This window comes from Triturus cristatus, chromosome 8 (assembly GCF_964204655.1).
Source record: "Triturus cristatus chromosome 8, aTriCri1.1, whole genome shotgun sequence".
NCBI lineage: Eukaryota > Metazoa > Chordata > Amphibia > Caudata > Salamandridae > Triturus > Triturus cristatus.
The window spans coordinates 1,042,602,860-1,042,620,902 of NC_140591.1; positions in this window are offsets into that span (position 1 = coordinate 1,042,602,860).

Sequence of the window (18,043 nt, forward strand, 5' to 3'; positions counted from 1 at the left end):
CCACAGTCCCACAACTTGCCAGTGTAAGGGCCTGATGGCTCCAGCTTCTTCAGCCTGCTCACAATATGACATTGCAGGGCTCGCAGAAGCCTGCCCTGGATTGTTCGTGGGGCATAACCGGACCAGCACCACTATCCGGCTTCACCGCCCCCTCCAACCACTGAAGGGGGAAGTTTCCACCTGTGCTCCAAAGCCTCTATGGCACCATAACTGCCTCCAGAACCACCCTTACAGCCTGCTTGCAAGGAGGGCAATGCAGCAGACCTAGGGACATCGGAGCAAGATGGAAGATATTCGCATTGCAAGCTCAACCATCTGTTGTTGAAGCTCACCCACCCCCTCTGTAAGAGGTAGCTCAACCAGAGACACTACCGGCTGAACGGACAGCCTGCAACCATACCGCATGGAAGAAGTCACAGCAAACACTGCCCATTCCACACAGAGGTGCTAGGGCTGATTGTTGAGCCTCTAGGACTGGGAAACCGAGGCCCAGAAAAACTGCTGACTTTCCATTGGCATTGACCACCAACTAACAGAGGAACCCCGCCCACCCCTCCTTCCATACCCCTCACACTCTCCTGGGGTGTATCGTCCCTGCCAATTTATAGACCAGATGCTGTGAGAGCAGGGTGGCAGGCATCATCCCAGGCACAGACCAGCACTATAGACCAATACGTACTAACAGGGAGCGAAACGCCCTAGGAGGAAAACAGATGAATATCGGCTGGCAAAGCCTCGTTAAAATCTGCACGAAAGCTTCTCCTCACAGAAGCTCTTAAACAGCCACATGTCATGGGTGCAGTGAAGTGGCCTACCTTCCCTTTCGAATGGCACATCCCAGCCACTACCGAATACCACACAAGACAACTCCATGGAACGTATCCTGCAGGATATATCGGCGGTAGACCGTCGATTGGAAGGCATGGACGCTAACATATCTACCCTGATGGAGGAAACAAAGTCAATACAGATGGACATTGCAGGATGCCAGACTCGTATAGAAAGGCTGGATCAGAGACTCATAGTGGTGGAGGGTCATCCATATGGGGCCCCCTCAAAGGAATGATGTCCGGATTATACAGCACGCTCTCCTCCCACCTCTTCTCATCATCACTTTCACGAGCCCTTTGTTTCAAATGGCACGCCCATCAACATATCACATATGAGGTCGATGAATGGAAGGACATACTGGAAGCCCTATATAAGGGCATGAGAGATGCTCACCTATAGTTTTGCCTCTTCAAAATGCTACATGAATGGCACTGGACCCAGACAAAACTGAATATGGAAAGTCTTTTTCCCCATGCGAAGAGGTGCTGGAGGTGCACAAGTACCCACTGCAATATAACACACATCATCTGTGAATGCCCTTCGATCCTGCCCCTTTGGTCTCACATCGGGTCAGTCCTGAATGCCTCCATGTCCCTGCATCTTCCACTTACCCCCAACCATCCTTCTTAAGGTTGTATGCAACTCACCAGGCCTCTTCCAACCACAACTCTGCCTTCTCCATACAGCGTTAGCCACGGCCCAGATATGCATCCTCCGGCAATGGAGATCAACCACACCCCCATCGCAGGAATGCTCGTTAGTGGCCATGATTCAAACGGCCTCCCATGAACACAACATTTACAACATACAAGACCAGACTGAACTATTTCTGCAGACATGGGCACCTTTTCTCCCTGACGGATTGACTAGCTGATGTCATGCCCAGACTCCCCCCTACCCCGCCCTGAACCATATGGCTGAGCCAGCATGTGCAATCACCTGTTTCCATATCACAGAATGCCCACCCACCTTCCTGCTATTTTCCCCCCTACCCTCTCACCACCACATACCCACCCCTAACCCCTTCCACCCTTCCTCCCCATCTTAATCACACTCCTCTCCTCTTACTCTTCCCACCTTTACTTATTTTATTTCTTCTTCTCCCCTATTATTTGTTGTGCACACCCACTCCCACATACCCCTTCATCCCCCCTTTCCCTCCCAGAACATGCAGGCATCACAGGCGCACTGGAAACTCCAAACGATCTAACCCCATACCAATAATAACCAATAAAACCCACAGCTTCACTACCCTCGTTCTGATATACACCTCTTGACATAGTATTGCCCGCCTACCTCCCAACACCTCACAGAAACATTGCTGCAGCTAGGATTAGCCAACCTGCCCTCCCTTTTTTTCATGTCACCTGTTACCATAGCGTTAGCCCCTATCACCCTTGTCGTCACCACAGACCGATATTGAACGTCCCATCTTGATGCCCTGCTGCTTTCCTTGTCAGACAGGTGGAAGGCACTCTATGTGTTGCAGTCCTTGGATGACATTTACATTTTCATGTAATGAGTGTAGGTTCTTGACTATATACTGTGGCCTTGCAGAAGAGTTAAACAAGCCAATCTGGAATTAGACTATTTTTAACATGTTTTTGGGGTGAGAGCACATACACTGGACACTGAACAGCATGGGAGTGACCATGCAAAAGGGGCACTTTTTCAGAGGAATATCCACATCTATACAAATTCAGATTTATGTATTTTAGGCACACAACACCCCTTTGCAGTGAAAGTTAGTCGGACACATTAATATGTGTCGCTAAGTGTATTGCCTCTTTTGAAGGACTGGGCTATTCTAAGGCCCAGCGGTGCCAGGGGACAACACCTGAAACCTTCGTGGGTTACCTGTTCCGACGTACAGAATACAGAGACACAGGACACTTCCTGCGGCGTCAAAGATCAGCATTTATTTACTGCAGGGATACAGAAATCGCAAGAAGTACACAACGTGTAGGTTCTGAGAGACTGCTTCAAATTGCACAAGTGGATCGCTCCTTTTATACACATTTTCGTCATTGCACAACATGGCAAACAAAAGGTTACAACTCAGTTCCCACAGTAAACTTCAGAAGGGTCGCATTCATGTTTCAGAAAATCGGAACATAATTACAGCAACATTGCCGGTTCCCAACTGTAAAAGCACATTATCCCCACATTAAGCACATTCCATTCCGACTGTAAACGAATTAGGAGAAGGGACAGAAACAGATGCAAAGGAAAAACAAGGATGCACAACAGATTGAAATAGAGTGTAGAGAGCAATATCGGAAACTTGATAGCAGGATCAAAGGACTCGTGCCTAATGCATGCACGACTGAAACAATAAACTGGCACGGCAAGATGAGCCTCAAGCGGAGCCATCTGCCCTTGCCGTGTCAACCCCCTCATCATAAAGACACCTTCAAAGGAACACGTGTCCTCCACGAAAGCTTGGGAATCCCAGGGTCACGAAGCGGACAGTGTACGTTCGCTGGCTACTTGAGGGCAAGAAACAAAATGGATGCCGTATCTAAGATGGAACCCAAGGGTTCAGATGGACATACCCAGGAATGAGACGAACCGTACATAGTAGCGTAGCGAAAACGCGTACACCCACTAAACTCGTCATTTGCGGTTCGTAGATACCAAACTCGTCCATATTCGAACACACCCAAAAGGTGCCATTATGATTCTCACGGAACCTCAGACGCTCCTTTTGCACTCATGTAGGCAAGCACTAGTCGAGATCAGAATCGGTTTCGATATTCATCAAATCGTTCAGTTGTTGCTGGAACATCATTCTATCCATCAATGTCTCCTTGGTAACAGATGGCCGTCTTGTACACGTTGTAGCACAGAGGCCACATAAGGCAGGACCACACTGCACACAAAGACAACACGTGAACAGAAACGTTACAACAACCCCTATGATCATCAGAATCTTCCAACCCCAAGTTGATATCAGGCCCCAAAACCATCCTAGAAGTGTCCAACCATCTTCATCCACGTGTATGGACTCGGAGATCTTATGTAACTTCGAGATGGCTTGGTAAACAGTTGGAGCGTTGTCAGGGATGAAAATGCAACAACTCGAATGGATCACTTTGCACACACCACCTCTATCTGCAAGAACAACGTCTAGAACCATACGGTTCTGCAACGTCATGAGTCTATCCGCCTGAAGTTCTGCCGTTAAATTACCAAGAGCACTTGCAGTTATGTTAGCAGTCAATTCTACCACACGGGTCAATTGTCTCAGGTTCCTACTATTAACCATAGGTCCCCAAAACGGCAAGAAACCCTTAAAGAAGTTTCCTGCTTCTTGACCGGCAGTGTCCTCTTCACTAATAACTCCTCTCACAATTCTAGTTTTGTGATAGTCTGAGGCAACCGTGAAAGTCGGTGGCAAAAGATTCGCAATATAACAAGTACCCGAGAAGTCACGGGGCAACCATGTATATGCACGCTCATAACATACGAAATAGGTACCCTTGGCAGTCAAGAAAACAGTGGAAGAGAGCGTTAGTAAAACATACGTATCAGTACAAGCACTGTTCCCAAGCTGAGCTCTCGGATTTCGACCAAGACCTTTCAAGCAGAAATTACCGAGGTGAGGTACGATCCATAGTGGAGATGAGCTCTTAAGCTGTCTATCACCCACTGACATACTATACTCAGCCTCACTCAAATCTTTATAGGCTTGCACCTCTTCATCTGGAATAAGCGATGCATCAAAAATATCTCTATCTAAATCAGCAATCGCTATCGCCAAAGGCTTGTGGTACGGACCAGGACCGAAGTTTGCAGAGCGTGGCTCTCGACTGGGGTAGGAATCTAGTGCACTACGGAACATAGTTTGGAATGCTCGAGCTGACCCTTGGGAACTATAAGGAAGAACCAAATACGGAATACCCCTATCCATAGTATGTGGCATTAACCCACACACCCAACAGTTGGTAGTATTCATCACCAACTGATGCTGATGTAGGAGTTGAACAAAGGAATTATTCATGAATTCCGCACGTCTAACCTGTTCATGTTGGGGCAGAGGATGAAAGGAATGTGGAGAAACAGTGGTAATAGAACTTAGTTTAGGAGAAAAAGTAGGTGAAATGGAAGGCAATAACGACTGTATTCCGAAATACACTCCACCCACCAATAGCATAGAAACAGTCAGAAACAGCAGGAATACCTGAAACAAAAAACATTTGGTTTGTATAATCTTATGCAATTTTGATCTTTGCGCCGACATCCTTTCTACTTCCAACAGCTTAGAGAACGCCATCCTCTAAAAACCGTCCGTGACGTCCTTGACGCACTCTGTTCTGAGTAGCGATTATCGATTCCCAGGAGTTCCCAGGAGTCGACAAAAAGTAACCGACCTAGTGTCAGGAACCTGCTAAACAGAAAGGAGTACCCGCACGGCCCTACGGTTAACCCGGATGATAGGTTTTCTTAAACAAACACCCAACTTAATAAAAATCTCTTAGCTGTAAAGAGCACACATAAAAAGGAACTCAAAAATCAGAAAAGGATGCAATTGTTCTTAATGTTCGTGGCAACAGTAAAGGAAAATATAAGAAACATTTTATTAGTCTTTGTCATGTGAACGAAGAAAATATCGATTTCTTCCAGGTCGAGTCTTCTCCTCAAATAATTGTTCAACTGGTGAAACAGTGTTCAGTCGATCAGATGACAATGCAGACCTTGAGTTCTCCAAAACTGACGGCTCAACAGATGTGTCTGGCTGCAATGAATTGTCTCTTACAGGTTGAGCATCACTAAACGGCACAAAGCATAGAGGGGTCTCGGTTTCCGTTGCCGCAATACCAGTTCTCACCCAGCTGTCTGCTGGTGGAGGGATCGGAACCTTCTTGGTATGGGTGGCGTGCACCCAGTTCTTCCTACCTTCCAACCGAACTGCAGTCCTTGTAGTCAGCAGCAATTGGAAGGGACCCACAAATCTCGGCTCCAAGTTACGTTTCCTGCCAAAATTGCGGGTAACAACCCAGTCACCCGGTTGAAGCCGATGTCCAGGACCCTCTGTCTGTGCCGGTAAAGCTTCAAAGACCTGTTGATGAATTAACCTCAGTTTAGCAGTCAGATCATGAAGATAATCAATTAGCATTGGATACTCAAGACTATCAAAGGCCTTAGGCCTCGGGACTCCCCAAATGTTTGCAGGGCGGCCGAACACAATCTCATATGGGCTGAGCCCTACTCGAGAGTGCACAGTCGCCCTGGTCGATAAGAGAGCCAGAGGCAAGGCATCAGGCCATGACAAACCAGTCGTAGCTTGTATCTTCGCAAGTTTCAACTTCAGAGTACCATTGTACCCTTCAACCAAACCCGCTGCCTGGGGATGATTGGCACTATGAAATTTCTGTCGAATTCCAAGGCCCTTACACACACTCTGCATCACGCTTCCCACAAACTCACTTCCGTTATATGACCACACAATCCGTGGCATTCCATACAGAGGAAAGTATTCCTTCAGTAGGACTTTCGCTGTGGACAGGGCAGTATTATCCTTAAGAGGATAGGCCTCGATCCATCTTGAGAACGCACAAACCACAACTAAAACGTACTTCAGATTATTGCATCTCTCCATATGGATGAAGTCCAGTTGGATAACCTCAAAGGGACAGGCAGGAGGAGCAAAATGGCCGGGTGGAGTAGGGGTGCCCTTGCCAGGATTATGCATCAAACACACCATACAATTCTTAACCACCCTCTCAGCACATTTAGCAATACCATCATTCTTCCATACAGGGGACAACAACTTACATATACCTTTCGCGCTAATATTTGACAAACCGTGAGCCATAGTCACAACGGCTAGCACATATGCATCCGGTAACATCCACCTCTGACATTCCGACAAGTCAACCCAGCATCCATGCGTGTCTAACTTTCCTGTGCTTTCTTTCCACTTGATCTTTTCAGTTTCAGTGGCCTCATTCTGAATTGCTTTCACGCTCTCAACAGTGTCTTCACACATACCAGTTTCCGTCGGCCACCTTACTGAACTCGTAACATACATTCGGGTTATAAGATTTTTAGCCGTTTCCTTAGCAATCTCATCCGCAAATGCATTACCACGACCAACATCATCCGTAACCTTTCGATGCGCACTACATTTAATGATCGCCACCTGTTTAGGCAATGTAAGTGCATCCAAAAGATCGTTCACGAGCTGTCCGTGTTGGATCTTCGTACCATGCGATGTCATGAATCCTCTTTCTCTCCACAATCGACCAAAACTATGTGCAACACCAAACGCATACTGACTGTCGGTAAACACATTCACTCGCTTTCCCTTAGATAAAACACACGCTCTTGTCAACGTAATCAATTCTGCCGCTTGCGCTGAATTCTGACTCAATCTCGCAGTTTCCACAACCGTACTCAACGTCACTACAGCATACGCAGTCGTCACATCACCATTCGGCAACTTAAAACATGAACCATCAACATACAAAGTGCCATCGGGGTCTATCAATGGAGTGTTTTTCAGGTCCACCCGACCCTTCGTTTCTTCCTCAGTTCGTAAATAGCAATCATGTGGTGTTACACCATCTGATTCCATATTAGTCGGCAACAATGTCGCCGGATTCAGCACATTACAACGCTTGATCTGTATATGACTTGCCAAAAGGGTCAACTCATAACCGGACAACCTTGCACTCGTCAGATGTTGAGTTTTTGTCCGATTCAGGAGAGTGTCAACTGCATGCGGAACCATCACTATGAGCATATTATCCATGACCAGTCCTGCGGATTGTCGAATAGACACCGCAGCTGCCGCTGTCGCTCTCAAGCAACTTGGCAACGCTCTAGCTACCGGGTCTAAAGTCGCGGAAAAATATGCACATGGACGCTGCTTGCCACCAAATTGTTGCGTCAAAACACTCAACGCACAACCTTCTCTCTCGTGAACGTATAGTGTAAACGGTTTACTGTAATCAGGAGTACCTAACACAGGAGCCGAACACAGCGCATCACATAGTTCAGAAAAACTTTTCTGACATTCTTCCGTCCATGGCAGAGGAGTCGAAACATCCTTGCACGTAAGAGCTGTCAATGGTTTCGCTAACAGTGAAAAGTTCGGAATCCACTGCCTGCAGTATGACGTGATACCTAGAAAGGCACGCACATCTCTCTGAGTTGTTGGCACAGTCATTCGAGCGATCGCTGCAATTCTTTCTGGGGTCAACCTTCTTCCCGCCTTTGACAATAAGTGACCTAGATAGGTTACTTCTTGACAACAATATTGTAGTTTAGAAGGTGACACTTTGTGATGTAAGTCACACAGATGCTGTAACAGTGATACTGTAGCAGTTCTGCAAATCTGTTCAGTGTCAGCAGCTACCAACAGGTCATCAACGTACTGAATCAAGGCCGCACCAGCCGGTAACACAAACGCATCAAGTTGACTCTTAAGAGCTTGGCTGTAGATCGATGGACTCTCACAGTAGCCCTGAGGTGCGCGTTTAAACCTGAAACTGCGACCACCTAATGAGAAACCGAATAGATCTCTGCTTTCCTCAGCAATCGGAATGCTAAAGAAGGCATTCTTCAGATCAATTACCGAGAACCATGATGCAGAAGCTGGAATCAGAGTCAGCAAAGCTGTAATGTCAGGCACCACGGGGAACTGTGGAATTACAATCTTATTTACCTCCCTTAAATCAATAACAAAACGATACACCGGAGGCTTGGATGGATCAGTTCGTTTCAAAATAGGTAACACAGGACTATTACACACGTTACCCCGAGTTTCCTCAATGACATCTTTATCGATCAAATCGTAAATGATCGCTAATAGTGCTCGTTCACCATCAAGAGAGATACGATACTGGGGAATGCGTGGCAGTCGCACGTTGGATTTCAATTGAACAACATAAGGTGGTATATCCAGCAGGCCCACATCATTGGGACCTGTTGCCCACAAAGACTCAGGAAGAGAACTCAATTCCGGTGGGAGCTTATCAGTCGACAAATACATAGGAGAGATCACTCTCTGACCTAACGTAAGCTCCACTCCCGCAGGAGAACAGTACAAAGTCGCATATAACCGCTTCAACAAATCCAGGCCCAAAAGATTCTCACCACAACCAGTAGTCAAAATCAAAGGAGCTTCTAACTCACGAGACCCAATTGTAAGGGGCAAAGGGCTAGAAACTGGATTGCTAACAGGGGCGCCAGAGAATCCAACGGAAACATTCGTTAAGCCAGACAAAGGCGCGCCAGGGAGTTTTGAACGCATGATGGAACTTTTCGCTGCACCAGTGTCCAACAGAAAAGGCTCAACTACGCCCAATGTGGCAACTGCGACATAAGGCCCTCTCTGATCAACCGGAACTGATACTACTCCCTCTCTTTGTCTATAGCTGTCCTAGTAATTACCATCAGCATCAACATCATGCTAGACATAATAGTCGTCCACATGATACTGCGCAGATCTACCAGACGATGAATCGCGCCGATCAAAGCAATTTTGCGTATTTGATGAAGTGGCAAGACGCTCAGTCTGATTTTGAGTAACACCACGACCTCTACCACGTGACGCTTGTTGAGGACCACTACGACCTCCTCGAGCCGAAACTGGACAATTAAACTTCAGATGGCCCTCACCCCTACAATATGCGCATTGATTATGCCCCAACATAGATCGAGGTATAGAGGAGTCAGTACGCAACTGTGATCTAGAAAACTGTGATTGTAATCGATTTGGCTGTTGCGAGTCATTTTGATTCGAGCGCGGAGGGTACACTTGCTGCAATAAGACCTTAGTTTTAAGATCCTTCGTTTTCTTATCTGCGCGCTCACTTTCTTCTTTCTCTCTATTTTCATAGTATTGGGCCGTGGCTAATATCTGAGCAGTAGTAGAAACGGCCCACGAACTTTCAGAATTCTTCAACTTGTTGCTTAGTTCAGGCAACAAATTCGATACGAATTTATCAACAAACAATCGCTGACCTCCCTCAGAGCTCATATCCTGACCACTATGATCGATAAATGCCTCCTCAAATCTCGTAAAGAAATCGGAGACACTCTCGCCCTTCTTTTGTTTGCACGCAGACAATTTGTCCCAGTTAACTCTCACTGCTGGCATAAGTGTCTTCATAAGTGTAATTATCCTCTGGGGCAGATTCTCAATGATCTGTTCAGGTTTAGCCCCACCAACTTGCCGTCCGTCAGCCGCCGCAAGAGCAGCCCAATCACCGCCTAACTCAGCTGCGTGATTCTCTTGACGAATTTTCGCCCAAATCTGTTGAGGGACTACGTTACCAAACAACATGTCGATATCAGCAAGGTTCATAACAGTAGCATCCACTAATTGGGATAACTCCTTGTAATAACCTGCAGGATTTTTGCGAGGGTCAGGCAAAGTTTGCTTTACCTGCAAAACTTCCGATCGCTTCCATGGGAGGTGTATCCAAACTCTCTGAAAGTGTGGTAGAACAACAGGATTAGCAGCAGGATCACCTGGCATCCATACTGGGGGAACTTCCCGCATAGGATTCTGACCAGGTTGAGCCGTCCGCTCCTCAGTTTCGTCCTTAAACAATGCTCGAGGTTGTACTGTAGATCGAAAGGATAACAGACGCTCTAAAGCACGTCGGACATTACCACCCACAATCATACCAGTCGAAAATTGATTCTGAAGCTCAGTGATCTCGGGCGGTACATTGTCTACCTCCTCATTATCCCACTCTTCTCTCAAAGATTTACACATTTCCTCGTACACAAATCTTTGTGTGGGCTCGTTAAACTGAGAAAACGTCTCGAAAACTATACGCGAAGTGTACTTCGCAGGATGCCTAATCCATTTACGCGCCAGTTTCACTAACGACTCACGTTCTCTACCATCAGGAATTTGACTGCGCCTCTGAGAGACATCAGAAAGATCGGACCCGAGTATCGGTCCAAAAAGTGGAGAATAGAGATTAGCGACAGCATTAAATATACGACTACGAACAGAAGGGGAAGAAGAAGGAAGCACAGGAGCAACGACATTAGGAGTAAACGTAGAAGCAGTAGCGGTAGTCGGGATTACAGGAGTAGCAGGAACAATAGGCTGATGAGGTACTGGCAAAGGAGCAGTAGGAAGAAGAGCGGGTAGAGGAGGATGGACAATTTGCGGCACAAGGGGATTCAGAAGAACAGGAGGAACGGCAGGCTGACCAGCAGCCGCCAAGACAACAGGTTGGGGAACAGGAGGAATCACAGGACCCACAGTATCTGGTGCATAGGGAGGTGGTGATTTCAATAGATAAGACAATAATGAATCCTCTACCGCTTCTTCTCCCGTCTTATCAGGACTAGACGGTAAAACCGGGTAACATTTATCCACCGCCATATGGTGAAGTCTAGCACAAACTTCCTGCTCCTTCTCGTCTTTGTCTCGCTGATACTGTTCTGCATTTCGCATCACCGTAATAACACCTTCTCTCTTATTTTTCTTAATCTGTTTTATTTCTTTCTGCTTGGCCTCTTTACGCCATAACCAAAAGGAATCAAACATGGCCGGCCTAGCTTTCTTTTTAAACAATTTAGCTTCAAGATTATCTAATATTGCAGTTTCGAAACTACCATGTGATGGCCAACTAAGAACACCATCATTTTTAGTGTAACGAATCCAATATTCATTATATACGATAGGACCTACTCCGTGGCGACTATAGAGCTCATAAATTGGAGTTCCAACTGGAGGTATCGGACATGAATCCTCCAATCGGGAATCCGTGCTGCAACATTTAAGGAAACCAAACAAAGTACTACGGCCAGGCATCGTGCACACTAACCGAGTTTACAAACTTCAAGGGCTATCGAATTACGATGTCCTCGCAAAAAAAATGCAAGACCCTCGGTTTTTGGCAATTGCAATTGTTAAATAAAACCCAACAACTAAGAACCAACAACTAAGAACCACAAATGCAATGAAACCATGCAAACAACCAGGTTTAACCAAGAACTCTCGGAGCGACCCACAAATACTTAACTGAAAGAGCAATGGCGTCACCAGGAAGGCCCGTCTATCGTCTCGCCGTACAAAGGACTACGCCAGGCGCCAAAACAGGTCGACAGTCATTGCATCAGTCCGTCGCAGCCGTCAGGAGGCGGGAATCTTCGCGGGAAAAGTCTTCGGGCCACTTATTTAGACAACTGGATCGATGAAGCGGGGTGCACCTTCCCTCGGAGATTTCACACGAAGTTCCTCACGATCGTTGGGCTTTGGACCGGTACCACTGATGTTGCCCCACGTTGGGCGCCAACTGAAGGACTGGGCTATTCTAAGGCCCAGCGGTGCCAGGGGACAACACCTGAAACCTTTGTGGGTTACCTGTTCCGACGTACAGAATACAGAGACACGGGACACTTCCTGCGGCGTCAAAGATCAGCATTTATTTACTGCAGGGATACAGAAATCGCAAGAAGTACACAACGTGTAGGTTCTGAGAGACTGCTTCAAATTGCACAAGTGGATCGCTCCTTTTATACACATTTTCGTCATTGCACAACATGGCAAACAAAAGGTTACAACTCAGTTCCCACAGTAAACTTCAGAAGGGTCGCATTCATGTTTCAGAAGCCCGGAACATAATTACAGCAACATTGCCGGTTCCCAACTGTAAAAGCACATTATCCCCACATTAAGCACATTCCATTCCGACTGTAAACGAATTAGGAGAAGGGACAGAAACAGATGCAAAGGAAAAACAAGGATGCACAACAGATTGAAATAGAGTGTAGAGAGCAATATCGGAAACTTGATTGCAGGATCAAAGGACTCGTGCCTAATGCATGCACGACTGAAACAATAAACTGGCACGGCAAGATGAGCCTCAAGCGGAGCCATCTGCCCTTGCCGTGTCAACCCCCTCATCATAAAGACACCTTCAAAGGAACACGTGTCCTCCACGAAAGCTTGGGAAGCCCAGGGTCACGAAGCGGACAGTGTCCGTTCGCTGGCTACTTGAGGGCAAGAAACAAAATGGATGCCGTATCTAAGATGGAACCCAAGGGTTCAGATGGACATACCCAGGAATGAGACGAACCGTACATAGTAGCGTAGCGAAAACGCGTACACCCACTAAACTCGTCATTTGCGGTTCGTAGATACCAAACTCGTCCATATTCGAACACACCCAAAAGGTGCCATTATGATTCTCACGGAACCTCACTTTCTCTGCCACCTCCTGGCACATTCAACAGCTGGTGGGGCCCAAGGTGGCAAGGAAAAATAGAGCCTCAGCTAGAGACTCCAGAGTATCATATCTGCTGTTTCCAAGAACTATAGATATCAAATATTTGTTTTTTTTTATTGGTTTTAAACTTACTGACTAAAGGAAGGACAAAACACTGAGAGGTCTTGCAGAATTTAATTTCATGATTGTAAGAAATAATAACGATGAGCGTTGATTTGATGGTGCTGACTTGTCTGAATGAGGTACACTTGATCTGTTACCCTTTTCAAGATCACAGGATCCAAGATTCAAGGTGCATCTTTACGATTCCCTCTGTAATTCTAATGGAGCTGGCAACTAAATTTATAAGCCCCAGTAGGATTAGAAGATCCATACTAGCACCATAAATCTGCTTAATTTCACCTGGAGATTTTAATTGCTGAAGGCGGAAAAATCTATAGGTAAATGACTAGAGGTAAAAGACAAAGGTGACTGATCATTTCTAAGAGAAAACTCATGCCACCTTGTAATCCCTGGTAACTCCACCCCATTGAAATTATTCTATTGGGCATGACAATGAAGAACCCATAGAAAGGACTCCAAAATGTTGTATGGTGATGAGAAAACATTTGCTAAGAAGTTCAATTGAACAAGGACAGGTGCTGCTATACACTGTACTATGTCCACATGGAGAAGTTGTGTTTCCATTTTAGCATGTTTGACCCGAGCTAAACATGTATAAATGTGCGTGTGAAGCAATGAAATCTTTTATCACATACCCCATTCATCAATAGCTGTATTTATTTAAAAACAGACATTTATTCGCTGTAAGAAAATAATGTTTGCAAGTCAGTTTAACTCAGTGGTGGGCTTTCAGTACCTAGTGCGAGATATCATGCATGTGGTTTTCTTCGTCTGTGGAACGTTTGCTGTAGAGAACAAAGTAGGCAATATGTTTAGGTTGAGCATTTGAGACCTCTTGAATATACTTTAGTATATACTTATATGTGTATTACTTTGTGGGCTCTGAAGATCAGCCCAAGGACTTGTCTGCGTCCGTTTAGGGACTTTTTTTCTGTTTGACTGCCTCTATTTAACTGTCTTGTTAGAAAACGACCAGTAAAGGTCAGTAAAATATCAGAATTGCTTTCTGCTTGTTTCTACTGCCTCTATTTAATTGTATTGATGGAAAGCGACCAGTAGAGGTCAGTAAAATACCAGAATTGCTTTCTGCTGAAGGACTTTCTTTAAAAAAAAAAATGTTGGCAACTGCCTCTATTTAAGTTTCATGATAGAAAACGACCAGCAGAGTTCAGTAAAATACCTTAATCATTTTTGCATTCTCTAGATACCAGTCCATAGAAATTGTCTTCCGCGAACACCTGTAGAAAATAATATTTTTTTCAAATCTTGTATTTTCAGTTATATGATCACGGAAGGTCCTGATTTTACGTCAAAAACAGAGCTTTGGACTATACCATTTCCCGCTGAAAGGCAACATTTCTCTAAATGTGTTCTTATTCCTGGCATGTCACACAGTTTGATGCTTACTTTCCCTCCATGTTAAAGAACAGTAGGTGTTTCAGCACCCAGGCTAATTTGCTGCATAGCTAAATACATATAAGGTCCCAAAGGCGAGTTTGATTGCATTGCAAATGCTTGTATTACTCTGCGGGACCACTAGGACAACTTCAAGAGTTATTTCTGATCTGGGGTGTCAGCTTTCTTTGTTGTTCTACAACCTTCCTCCTTTCTAAGGGGAGCATTTGTTCAGCAGTAGAGAGTCTAAAATAAATATATACAAAAAGTAGTGCATGGTAACTACTCCTGTCACCAATTACACTTCTTTTGATACACTTTTACTCATTCAACAGTATCTTTGCCAGGTGCATGTTCCTGTATGGATTACTGGTCCTTCTCAGATTACTCAGCCTTTTAGGTGTACAGGCCCACAGCATCCCACTGCTCCTGTGGCTCAGCTAGTTAGTCCTTATTATAAACAGAACCTGTTTCTCTGTTTCTCATATTTGCTCACCTATCGCACTGCCAGGCACCGCATCCCATAATTTAATCATCGCACCTCTGTGGTCATCACACAAGACATGGCAACACTTCCCATAATGGTGTATCTTACTATCTGTTTGGGCAAGCGCTTCATCGTCCACAACGGGGTAGTAAGCGCTATACAAATGCTAAAATAGAATACATTAATTATGTTCAGGGAGGCACGTGTGCATGGGCCCCCGAGGGCCCAGTAAACATTCCATTACTGTAATAAAACATAGGACCTAAGGGCCATATTAGCAAGACCGGCGATACAATTATCGCCGCTTTAGCGGCAGGAAACTGCCGCTAAAGCGGCGATAAGGGGCTTGCTAATAGGCGCTATAGAATTCCAATTGAAGCCCAGGTTAGATGTCCTGTACATTTAACCTGGGCTTCTATTGGAATTCTCTAGGGCATATTATCAAGCCCCTTATCGCCGTTATTTAGCGGCGATAATTTTATCGCCGGTCTTGCTAATATGGCCCTAAATTATCTTGAAATGAGAGAACAAAATCAATTTTGCTCCACTGTGCTACTGCGCTTCTATCATCTTGATCAACCAGAGCCTCAAAGAACAATATACGTCATAAAAATCAAACATAATTTATTATATGAAGCACGTGTTTCAAATGCGTTTCATTTATTTACTGCTTTTTAAAAATGTGACACAACATTGTTGACAGTTTCAAAGCATCTGAGAATAATTACACTGAATAAAATGACAGTGTTTCATGCAATTTATCTCTTATTTAAATTGATCTGTGTGGCATTACTACATAAGATCAGCGCAGAGAACTCGTCGTTTTTCTATGCCAATACATTCATTATTCATTGATTTAACTGCACTGAGTCATTTACAAATTCATCCCACGTACATAAAATACATTGGACCTGATTCACAAAGGGCCTTCACACTCATGGCAGAATATCCTCAATGACTATTTTCATGGCGGAGATTCCGCCCCAAGAACAGAGACTACCCCACCCCACTCCACCAGGAGTGCGGAGCCACTTAGTGGATCAGGCCCATTGTTAGAGCTTTAAGTGGGCTGGGTCCTGCCGGTGCTCAGCACTGGCAGTTCTAAAAAGAAGGTGCTGAGATGGTTCTCTATTCAGCTTTCCATTGTTGTCGTCACCCTCAGGGTGAAAAAAAGAAATCTTAACCCTGCAGCAGTACCATCCTTCACTGCCTTTGAGGTAACTTAAAAGAGACTCACGGGCCTTCACAGTCACATCATTTCAGAACTGAAGCATTTTCAATTTTATTTACAACTAAGTCGTAGTTGTTCCTTATTTATCTTATGCAACTAACAACCATTGGCAAAACCAATTGTCCTGGCTTGTTGTAGGTCTAAATGTACTTGGTGTATTATATATCTGGATGCATTGACAGAAACAGAAAAATACCAGTTGGGCGGCACACTATGCTAAGCATAGGTTTTTAGCTTAGGAGTTTTTAAACCATGCCCTTAATTACATAGGCCACTCCCCTTTGAGCGACCCCCAGTTTTTTCATCCCACTGAAAACCCTGCCCGTAGCACGTGTTTCCATTCATTTAATCAATCTTAGTCTGAGCAATCCGAGGCAAACAGAACTGAAATCACTCCCATTTTTGCTGATGTGAGATTTGACAGAACCTCAGTCTTCTCAAATGTTGGAGGTACCGAGAGCCATTGTGAATGAGCCCTGAAGCACTTAATTTTGCAAACCCTGCAGAGGACTGTAGGGACCCTCTATGGAGAGTGCCTGTTCTTCAAAATTCGAAGATCTGCAGGGAAGTGCAGGCCCTTGCTCTGTAGTGCCTTTTTCACTTTAATTTGGAGATCAGCAGGGATGCGTGGGGCCGTAAATTTGTAGTAGTCCATGTCCATTTCATTTCCTTTGGTAGCTTTAAGGAGATGGAAAAGGCCATAGGGGGCATTGTTGGCTACATGCTCTTTGAATACTGTGCCAAAAAAGACGACCTCCCAGAGAGCAGTTTTTTGTAATAAACAGAAAGCTTTTACCTACCTGCAATACTAACAAGACACTTGCCGCCCACTCCTTTTCTTATTTCCCAGGTAGTATATTTATGTGTCTTAAGTGAACATAATCTATTTCCTAAAGATATAGGCCCAGATTTAGTACAGGCTTTTGTTGCCCTTGCCTCACACAAGGAGACAAAAGGGCAACACATGCTTTCAAGTGAGATTTACTATGCCACGTAGAACCACCGTGCAAGGCATAGTAAATCTGTACAAAAACAAGCCTTCTTGCAATTCTTGCGCCATTGCACCATGGTGCAAGGGTGCCTGTATTGGCGCTTGTCAGCCACTAGTGCTCCAGCGTAGAGAGAGATCAGGAATGTGCCATATCAAGTTGTCTTGATGTGTTACGCCGCATCATATGTTAGTAAATCTGCCCCATAATATATAGACCTTGAGCGAACTGAGGTGGAAACAGGAAGAGAGTAGTATTTGCCCTGCTGGAAGTGAGTAGTGCTAATTTTGAAATATAAAATGCTGTATTTCCATGCAGTGGCCTTCACCTGCCCATAGATAATAAAATAAAAACCCACTGCGATGCAAGGACCTGGGCACCCTCAATGTTTAAAAAAAAAGCAACCGCAATTGTGAAGGTCTATCTTAGTTCATGATGGTTGGGCAACAAATCGAGTAGAAAATATTGGAAGACAGAAATATCCATAAAAAATATTGTGAGGCAGAAATATCGTTGTCAAGTATATTGTTTTCCAGGTAAGCAACATTGTTGTTAAATATATCATTGTTAATAACGTTTTCAATAAAATAGTTGTAAAGAATCTAGGGGAATATTATCAAGCTAAAGCGGCGATAATGGGCTTGATAATATGCTGCAGAGAATTCCAATAGAAGCACATGTTGACACCAGAACATGGGCTTCTATGGGAATTCTCAAGGGCACTAAAGTGGTGATAATTTTAACGCCGTTTCTTGATAATATGCCCCATAATTTTTCTAAC